We start from the raw sequence: 11,040 nt of genomic DNA, 5'->3' as shown, positions 1-11,040 counted from the left end.
CTTTTGTTGAACAGCATTGCATTGTCCTATTCTGTTTTAATACACAGGCATTTAAAACATAATTTACAGTTGCAATGTGCACAGCCAGCAGTGAAAAAATAAATAAATAAATATGTATGTAATAACTGTATTGAAAGCCACCCCACTAAGTCAAACATTGAGACAAAAAAGAAAAAAATATCTGAAGGTTGGATTTTGTTTTTCTTAGGAGCAAGAAATTGGAAGCAATAAAAATCTCAGACATGGAGGCTGTTCAGTGTTGGATCAGTGATGGCCGCCGATACGCTAACTAACTGTGAATAGTCAGTCAGTCAGTCATTATTCAACCCACTGTATCCTAACACAGGGTCACGGGGGTCTGCTGGAGCCAATCCCAGCCAACACAGAGCGCAAGGCAGGAACAAACCCCAAGCAGGGCGCCAGCCCACCACAGGGCACACACACACACACCAAGCACACACTAGGGACAATTTAGGATCGCCAATGCACCTAACCTGCATGTCTTTGGACTGTGGGAGGAAACCCATGCAGACATGGCGAGATCATGCAAACTCCAGGCAGGGAGGACCTGGGAAGCGAACCCAGGTCTCCTTACTGCGAGGCAGCAGCGCCACCGTGCCACCCTAACAGTGACTATTTGGCACTTAAAGCTTACAGCTATGTAGAGCTGGTGTTGAGGAGCACAACTGAGCAGGATGCATCCCTCCATTAAATCACACTTGTCAGCCTGACAACTCATTACGTGCAGGCTTGAAAAGAAATAACTTTATGGAATACTCATCAGTCGGCTTAGGGAATGGGAGGCCAAATCAGTTGAGAAATGTGTCCTTGAGCTTATTGGGGAAACTACAAGGCAGTGGAAAACTAAGGACTTTAGTGATGGGAGCCCTTAAAATGCAGACATATTGTTGTTGGTCTGAGAGAACCCCAGTAGCATTTCCTGACACACTTCTGCTGAATGATTTGTTGGCTGAAAGTCCTCAGTGTTAGTGTGTCAGAGAGAGGATGTGCAGCATTGTTCACAATGGCACTCAGTTTTGTTTTAATTCCCTCCTTTGCTGTGACCTCCAGGGGGTCCAGAGTGCTTCTTATAACTGAGTCTGTCCCTTTAATTAATCTTGAAATTATGTTACCAGCCCAGCACACTACAGCATAGAAAATCACACTGGCCATCACAGAGATGTAGAAGATATGAAATAAAATGGACACCCTGACAGTGAAACAACAGGGTACAGTTACCTAATGAATATGCTACTGATTACTCAGAGCAGCCTTCATATAAAATTATGTTGTACACTGAAATTATTTTTATTGTTTTAAAAATAGACAAAGGCTTTGCATTCATTACCATAATATGCTTTTTGCCATTTGAGTTTATGGAAGCCCGCAGCCTGACCTAGCATGAATACCTTCAACAATGAAGCCCAAACTGAATGGGATTCTAGTCCTACTGCTATGTTTACCTACATATACACTCTTGGCCACATGTCATGTTCTTTAATTTTATCATTATCATCATCATCATTGATCAAACTATTATTTAAAAAAAAATAGCATAACTCTGCTCGTTTTCATTTTAAGAGCAACATAAAACAGAGTGTCCAGTAGCGTGTATGTTCTTATTTCAGTATTTAGAAATTGCATTTAGAATTACATTCATACCATATAACTGTTTTATTATGTACTACTTTCACTTTAAAAGATTCTGAATGTTTTGGATTTCTGTATTGCTTAAAACTGTTTGAATTTGCCTTCTACAGCAGTAAGAGGAGATACAGTGTGACCAGAATATATATATGCCAATTCCCTTATAAATAAATTCAAAGTTTTACTTTAGAGGTGACCTTCTTGGCATAAAGAACACTTTAAAAACACAACTTTACTAGACTTATATCTAATATATTTAACAAAGTTTGATGTGTGAAGATTTGTAGCTTGGGATATAAAAGAACACAGTGCCATCTAGTGGTAGCTATGTGGTAGCAGACCTTCTAGATCAATACAATGGGACTATTCAAGGTGGTCTTCTAGTTTAAAATCCCAGAGCACACAAACTCATAGATAGCGTGCTCTGGTTTCTGTTTTATAGCCTTAATGCTCCAAAATGATCTTCTGAAAAGTTAGAAATATTAAAGAAATTAAGCAGTGTTTACAGTTAAATAACAGATGGGATGAAGCTTGATGCTCACTGACTTTTTTGGGTAATACACACAATCTTCATGTAATTAGTTTTCTTTATTTCACTTACAAGTTATGATGGTTCTATGTATATGTAAGTCAGGGACTTCTTAATAAGAATATCATCCAATAAAATAATAATAAAAGAGATAACCTACATTATATGTGATTATTAATAAATTAAAAAATATGTTACTGTGTCATAATACCATACAAGTGAGATTACAAAGTTAAGACAAGTATACTTAATTTAACAAGGTGCATTTAGAGTTTTGCTTAAAAGAAGTTAAAGTAGTAGATGCACACACACATTCTCAAGCTTTGAACCTTCAGTCTCGAGTGCCTAGTCACCCATGGAATGAAACCTAGAAGGGGAAATATCAAGGAGCATAGCAGACGAGATGTGAATGCAAAGATAAGTCTGGGCATTGGACCACCAAAGAACTTAAGGTGAGTTAAAGAATCTTGTACCGTATCCAAAACTGAACTGTGAGCGAGTGAAGTTATTCCAGTCCTGGGGTAATGTGATGGCAGGGTTTTGCATGGCTAAGAATTGTGCAATCTCAGCTTCATAACTAACATAATCTCCTAAAGTCCTGGGATGGAATATCAATAGTCCAAGCTAAATGTAACAAAAGTGTGGGTTAGAGTCTCAGCGGTAAGATGTGTCAGGACAGAGGGAGGTCTGGCTTATGCTTTTAAATAAAGACAGCTTGCTTAATGAAGATTCTGATTTGAGATTCAAAAGAAAGAGTAGAATTCATGATAACACCAAGACTCTTCATTTCTGTTGTAATGGTGCTACTGGGGATTGAAACTTCAACTCCCAGCAGTCCCTGCAGTGGCTGTTATTGGTCATCTTTTGAGGGTGCAGGGGCTGTTGGGTACAAGGAGGCCAACGCAACATTTAAACATTTAATTGTGTGTCTACCTTCCAATCTGGGGATTCTTGTTTTGTCCTGGATCATCTCTTGTTTTGGGCTATGGTCTGTCTGGTGTCTTCCTGCACATGAGGACTATCCAAGGATTGGTTGTCATCCTGTGAAGAAAAGAGCGCTCCTGATCCCATTTCACCCGTCTTCATTTCATCAGGAAATACCGGTAGGACAATCTTTACATTCCCGTTCAACATGCTGATCTCTGGACTATCTACAGCAGGGTTAGGGACCCCCCCATACACCCCCACCCCCTCCACATAATGTTTTGCTATATATTGCCTTTGATTCTTGTAAGTCTAAGCATTATCCTCTGATGAAGACCCCTGGCAGGGGTTGAAAGCTCAGGAATAAAAACTACTTTATGATACGTGATTCGTTTCTTTCTCCCTTTGTGGATCTCCAGCTGCAAATATACAGTATACATATATATACATCTATATATATATATATATATATATATATATATATATATATATATATATATATATATATATATATTGTAGCAAATAAGCCCTTAGTCCACCTCTTGAATCCTCAGGTACCACTCTGATGACCAGGTGAAAGTATAATATTTCTTTATTTTCTCTATTATACTGTGCACAATGCATTCTCCACACCACACTCATAAACCACTGCAATATACCAATCCTCCTCGCCCAGACACGTCGCCACCCTACCTCCCAGCTCAGCTCAAATGTCTGGGCTTACCCAGAGTCCTTTTATAGCCCCTGACCCGGAAGTGGTTCCTGGCCAAACCCCCAAGTCCTTATCCCTTCCGGGTCAGGGTAAACAGTCTTTTCAGCCCGGGAGCACGTCGTTTCTTTCAGTCACGTGGTGATGACGCACTCCCGGGTTATAGGGCACGTAAGGGCCCACTAGCCCCCCTACAGCGACTCCTGGCGGCCCCCAAGGTATCCAGCAGGGCTGTGTCACAATACTACAAAATCCATGAGGCCCTGCTGGAATTCGGGGCACGAATATGCTGTCCGGAGGGCTCCTCCTAGCGGCCTGGGGGTGAGGGCCAGACTGGGAAGCCAGCAATCCTCCACAATATATATATACTGAGTATACTTTTTTCATAAAATATATGTTGTCATACCTTGCATAACTGAATAACCCTTATGGCACAATACCAATTCAATAAATTTACGGTCACTACAGTATTTGGATGTACTAGGACATGTACATGTGGGAAAAGGCTGACTCGCATAAATAAGTAGAGCCAAATAATGCAGTCAAGGAGGCAGCACATTTCCTCATGTTTGGGTACTTTTCCTCTGTGAGTAAGTTCCAAAACTGTCCATGAGCCCCATACTTCAGCTGAATGTCATCCTGTAGTGTCAAAATCTCATCCTACACTGTAGAGGAGCTTTAGGTGAAACAGTGTTGCAATTTTTGATGCGGGTGAATCACCCTCAACATCTTCCCTAAATGGATAGCACTTACATGTAGTGATTGGCTCAAGTAAAGCTGAGTCTTGAAACCATCTGTCAAAGTCTGACAGACAATTTTCAGTCTACTCTGTGTAATGTATGCTGTCAAGTTGCGCACACGCCTTCCATTGCGTCTCCAGCTCTGACGTGAGGTTTTGGATGTTCCCCAAATCAAGGCACTGCAGCTTTGAGGACAGATGTTGCATTTTTCGTTTGAAAGCATTAACTGAGCTAATCATACTGACCATGGTTTTGTTTTTTCCTTGCAGCTGTAAATTAAGCTCATTTAACATGTTGGTCAGATCGGAAAAAAAATATCAAGTCTAGCAGCCATTCATCGTTATTAAGTTGCTTGTATTCTGCATGATTAATGACAAGGAGAAACTCCTTTTTCTCCAGCCAGGGGTCTCGAAATCTCAGCAGGAATTTCTCCCTAGCCATCTGCCTCAACGAAGGCCTCTTTTATCATCTCTCCATCTTGGAAGGACTTCTTATGCTTAATGATCGAGTGACTCACCCGGAACGATGCTTCAGTGTGTCTGCCTTTGCTTTTGAATTCAGCCGAGTGAAAAATGACGGCTGTCCGATTAACTGCGTTTTTAGTTCCCTCTCCTTTCTCTTTCTCAGATTGCTTTTCGGAAGGAAGTCAGTTTCGTAGTTTTTATGAACAGTTCGAAAGTGCCTTTCCACATTTTTCTTCTTTGGAATAGCAATGATAGATTGACAGATCAGACAAACGCACTTCGATTGTGACATTGTGAGAGAAAAAAAATCCTCTTCCAATTCCACATCCAGCCCATACCCTCCACCCCCCTAAAACAACATTTTTTTTTTTAAAATCCCTTCTTTAGTCGATATAAATTGGAAGGCTAACTAGATCACTTAGATAGCTGGTGCTTTGCAGTAGCTCGCGCATTTGATCGTGCGTGCGGGATGACCAGTGTGTTAGAAGAAAAGAGATCTCAGACTGGCCGCCCTGCATGTCAATCAAGTGGCAAATGCCATAATATGATAGAGTAACATTTAAAAAAATTTTTTTTGAATGCAACGCAATCTACCTGCACTACCTTTCCGATCTACCAGTCGATCACGATCGATGTATTGGGCACCCCTGATCTACAGTATCCCCATCATTGCATTTCATCAGCTGTTTTCCAAGGACTTTATTGTGAGTAGTTTTAGCTGTGGTTTGTTTGTGTTTATTGTACATCACCGTAAAGGAACTGGGGTGGGATTATTTAGCGTGTAATTGTATTTTGTTTATTAGTGTTTAATACATTCTTTAATTGTTTTATCACCTGTTGCTCTTTGCCTCTGCTTGTGAATGTGTGCGGGTCAGGCCAAGGATGGGTGCACCCCTGGAATCTCCACCAAAAAAATAAATACATCACTATCTCTCCGACGGTGTGAATCTTAGCGGCACCGGACTGCTACATTGTAGCGTCTGGAACAGATAGTTGGAAATTTGAAAACTTCCTGCAGATTTTAGCAATGGTAATAAAAAGCACTTGGTTTTTTTTTCAATTAAGTTTCAAAAAATGAATTGTCATTGAGATACTGATTTTATGTAAATTAGTTAATGCTGAAAGAAGCAGCAAAATTCCACAAAACTGACACTAAAATGTGTTTTATAGGCTAACCGTATTTCTCAAAGAGCTTCTGCAAAAATCCAAATTTCCTCCTATCTATCTATCTATCTATCTATCTATCTATCTATCTATCTATCTATCTATCTATCTATCTATCTATCTATCTATCTATCTATCTATCTATCTGTTTTCACAATGGTGAAATGTGGAACATTAAAACAGGGTAAAATGTGACTTACTGCATATTTTCACACCAAATGCACCAAAACACACCGTTATATACTTTACTGTATTTTTTTTCCATAGAAAAACGCACAACACATCATCAGCTAACAGTTGCCCTTTTCACTTCTTGGCTGCTGCAGAGGAGGTTAAGATACGCACATTCCAAGCATGGTGAAGCTTCCAGTTTAATTTCTTTCTCTTATACATCTTTAGGCTTGTGATTGCCAAGATTGCCATCATAATTGGAAAAGTGGGCATCACACTACCAGATCAATCACAACCCATATCTGATGGTTCACTCAATGTCTACATGTTTTTCCCCAGTACATTAAAGATAGACCTGCATGGATTTAATGCATGAAACAATGGGGACCAAATGCTTTTCTTTTTGTGTCAATTGCGCATATTTCACTGGAAGTGAAATACCATTTATTTTGCAATTTTATTTATTTTTTTTAGCAAAGTGAAACTCTGGGTTTGACTGTGAATTCAATTTTGTTCAACACTATAAACAACAAATCAAACCAGCATGGAGCGATGTATTGAAAGGTTTGGAATGAATGCAGGTGTGCTTCTTATCTGCATATCAATGAAACTTACATCCATGAAGAGAAATTATTTAGCCAAGGAGAAGCATATAAATGTTGAACAGTAACAGACTCTATGAGCCATCATGTGCAGCTGTTGCAAATAAAGACCAAAATATTCCAATGGAGTAAAACTGCTGTCGCTCTGATAAATAAGATGTAAACCAGACAGGTGCACACGTGTAACAATTCAAAAGTATATTATGACTATTTGTGGCCATTTAAATGACCAGAGCCTGCAGCAGCTAGCTGGTCTTTCAGTATCCTAACAAAAGCAGTTGCTGTGCTTTGCACAAAATCCAGACTGGAACTCTTCATACACATCATTAGAAGCCATATGTGATTGAATCTGGCTGGCAACCATATGCTCAGGAAGCCTGGCAAGAAAAAGGAGATTGGAGATCAGCCTGAATTTTTGAAATCTTCTGGATCAAGTCCAGTCTTTTTGAAAACATAAACGATGCCAGTTTTAAATTTAGATAGGATGATGTCGGAAAGAAGTGATGCATTGATAATTTCAGCCACAAGGGAACTTAAGGAAGAGAACGACAACTTAGGCAGATGCAAGGACATGAGGTCAAGTAGACAAGCAGTTTGTCTTTGATTTAGGCAAGCATAGTTATTATATCTGCATTAACTGGCAAACATTGAAATGTACTTTCTAATAAGACTTAAGGGTATGAAGAAAGAAGTACAAATTACGTTTGGCAAACACTGTGATTGCTTTTGTCTTTGAGAGACAGACTTGATTTTATTTTGTAAAAAATTATACATTGCATAAATTAGACACATCAAGTAGAAGGCTATTACCAAAAGTCAGCAAATGTAGAAAAGGATTCTGGTGTGCTTCTGAGAATCAGCAGCGATACTCGAGTAATAAGGAGATTTATCTTGTGTTATTTGTGAACATGATCCTTTTTAGTGAGGGCATGAATTTTCAACTCCGTTGTCTTGTTTAAGAACTCTAAACAATGCCCAACAGTGACCCACCGGAGTAAACTATTAGGCAGGATAAGAAAATGAAATTGTATGTGTCTTTAAATTGAAGAGTATTTAAAGCTGTTGTAAGTACAGTAAGTGATCCTAGTGTGAATCACACTCCCATACAGTGATTTGCCATACTTGGGCAGATTGTTTACTAAGCAAATTCAAAGTAAGCTGGTAGTATTTTTATCTCTATGTCAAACTGTGGAAAAAGAACAAGAAGAATGCATAGAAACAAACATAGTAAATAAAATCAAAATTAGTAAAATCATGGCCATATAAAGCACTGTTCCCAGTGAGTGTGGGGCTCCGACAGGGCTGTGCTTTTTCTCCTATCTTGTTTGTGGTTTTCATGTAAAGAATATCAAGGTGTAGTCGGGGAGGGTGTCCAGTTTGGTGGCCTTAGAATTGCGCCACTGCTTTTTACAGCTGATGAGTTCCTGTTGCCTACAAACTCCAACATGCAGTGAGATGGTTTGCTATTGAATGTGAAACAACAGGAATGAGGATCAGCACCTCCAAAACTGAGGCCATGTTCCTCAGTAGGAAAAAGGTGGACTGTCTTCTCTGAGTGGGAGGTGAGTTACTGCTGCAAGTGGAGGAGTTTAAGTACCTTGGGGTCTTGTTCACGAGTGAGGGGAAAAGAGAAGGTGAGATTGACAGACAGATCAGGGCGGCAAGCAGTTTTGCGGTCGCTATACCAATCCGTAGTGGTAAAGGAAGAGCTGAGTCAGAAAACAAAGTTCTCAATTTACTAGTCAATCTATTTTGCTACCCTAACTTATAGTCATGAGCTTTGGTTAATGACCAAAACAATGAGATTGTGGGCACAAGCAGCCGAAATGAGCTTTCTCCACAGGGTGGTTGGGATCTCCTTTAGAGACAGGGTGAGAAGTGCAGACATCCAGGAGAGGCTTAGAGTAGAGCCACTGACTCTCTGCATCGAGAGGAGCCAAATGAGGTGGTTTGGGCATCTGATACAGATGCTTTATTTAGGAGGAGACCCTGGGAAAGCCCCAGAGCTTTCTGGGAGGATTATATCTCGCAGATGACCTGGGGAAACCTTGGGATCCCACAGTATGAGTTGGCAAGTGTGACTGGGGAAAGGAAAGTGTGGGCCTCACTGCTAAAATTGTTGTCCCAACAACCTGGTCCCGGATAAGCAGTGGGAAATGAATGAAAGAATGTCCAAGTAAATACGAAGGACAAACACTCAGAGGAAAAGATATATGTCCGTTACAAATGAGTGGAAAAATTAATATGTTGTATTGCATCAAAACACTAGTTCAACAAATCAGCTGCAATTTTTTTTTTATTTAATGTACTTTAGTACTTATTTACTATGGGGAAATTGTCTTTTAACATGACCTTTGGGTATCAGAGCACTGGGTCAGCCATTGTACAGTGACCATGGAGTAATGTTTAGGTTGAGAACCTTGCTCAAGGACCCAATGGAGAAGGATCCCTTCTAGTAGTAATATGATTTGAACCAGCAACCTTCCAGATACCAGTGCAGATTCTTAGCCACAGAGCACCGCTCTACACTGACGACATGTTTTCACTTTGTCATTGTGGGTTACTAAGTATGGATTGATAGGCAAAATTTGCAAATGAATCATTTAAGATTAAATCTTCAACACAACAAAGTGTGCACAAGACAAAGAGTTTGGAATACTTTCTGAATCCACTGAAAGTTTTTAAAATCAATGCTGCTGTGAATTGAATTTAGAACCTTTAATGTCATTCTGGTTTAGGGTTAGGGGTAGGTTTAGGGTAGGAGGTTTCTTTTTGCAGATATCATCATTTTGGAATATTTTCTTTTTTTAATTATTTTATTGATTTTATTAAAATCAAATATTGGCCCTAGTGTGTGCTTGGTGTGTGGGTGTGTTTGCGTGTGTCCGGCGGTGGGTTGGCACCCTGCCCGAGATTGGTTCCTGCCTTGTGCCCTGTGTTGGCTGGGATTGGCTCCAGCAGACCCCCGTGACCCTGTGTTCGGATTCAGCGGGTTGGAAAATGGATGGATGGATGGATGGATAACATTCCATACAAATAAGTCAAGTTTTGCAAGACTTGGTTCGAAACAAATCAACCCCCACGCATGAGAAAGAGAGCTAGGCCAGCAGAGTACTTTAAGTTAGTAAAAATAAGTAAATAGATAAATTAATAAAAATAAATAGAGTTAAAAAAAGAGGGGAGAGAATCTGCTTCCTCAATCTAAATGCTTATTCTAAAATGTTATTGATTAGATCCTGCCAGGTTTTGAAAAAAGTTTGTACAGATCCTCTAAGTGCAAATTTGATTTTTTCCAGTTTCAAATAGTATATAACATCAGTTACCCACCGACTTAGAAGAGGAGAGTTAGGATTCTACTGGTTTACCAAGATAAGTCTAAGTGCCAATAATGTAGTAAAGGCGAATAGCAGTTTGTTTGTCCTTCTCCACTTTAAGCCCATCTGGAAATAAACCAAAGATTTTTGGATTATTTTCTGACAGCTATTGGTCACATTGGCATGATTTGTGATATCATGTAGGCTTGGCCTATGATATCATCACACAGCAGCTATTTAAGAAGGTGATGAGCTACATATGGCATCCAAGCTTTGGGATCAATACATGACAAAGCACAAACAAGACACTTTCTTTGGTTAAGAATTCTTTGTAAGACCTTCTTGTTAGTTTTTGGACAGCAAATATTGCCTAGTTCCAGACCTGTTTTGAATTTTTCCGAGTCCCCAATCATTCTTCCTGTTTTCTCTCATAGTCACTCTCATTTCACAGTAAACTCGCTACTCTAATGGTTGTCTTAAATCACATGCTTTTTTTTTATCAGTGGTCATAATACATGCCACACTGTAGTTTTTCCAGCCACCATTTACTCAGACACTGATGATATGGGTCACTAGAAGACAGAGTTTATTGCTGTAGCAGAGGATATGAAATAAAAACTACCCTAGATGACATACCAGTCCATAACAGGGCACATGCGCACACTCATATTTTGCCAATTAAGTGTTACCAGTCAACATAAGACCTGAAGTCTTCATATGATGGGTCCAGCTCCTACACAATGTCACAAGCACTGCACAATGTCCTGTTGGAATCT

General features: G+C 39.7%; 1 long non-coding RNA gene across 1 annotated transcript; it reads right to left on the bottom strand.

Moving 5' to 3' along the window:
* Positions 1-4,599: 4,599 nt before the first annotated feature.
* Positions 4,600-5,548, bottom strand: LOC127527162 (uncharacterized). The gene is made up of 2 exons (XR_007934461.1): positions 5,142-5,548; positions 4,600-4,689 (listed from the first exon to the last, which is right to left on the bottom strand). It is a non-coding gene; the product is annotated as an uncharacterized LOC127527162 (long non-coding RNA).
* Positions 5,549-11,040: the final 5,492 nt, after the last annotated feature.

Source organism: Erpetoichthys calabaricus, chromosome 3 (genome assembly GCF_900747795.2).
Source record: "Erpetoichthys calabaricus chromosome 3, fErpCal1.3, whole genome shotgun sequence".
Classification (NCBI taxonomy): domain Eukaryota; kingdom Metazoa; phylum Chordata; class Cladistia; order Polypteriformes; family Polypteridae; genus Erpetoichthys; species Erpetoichthys calabaricus.
Note: the sequence above shows the minus strand (reverse complement) of the source record. Positions and strands in the feature narration are given on the sequence as shown.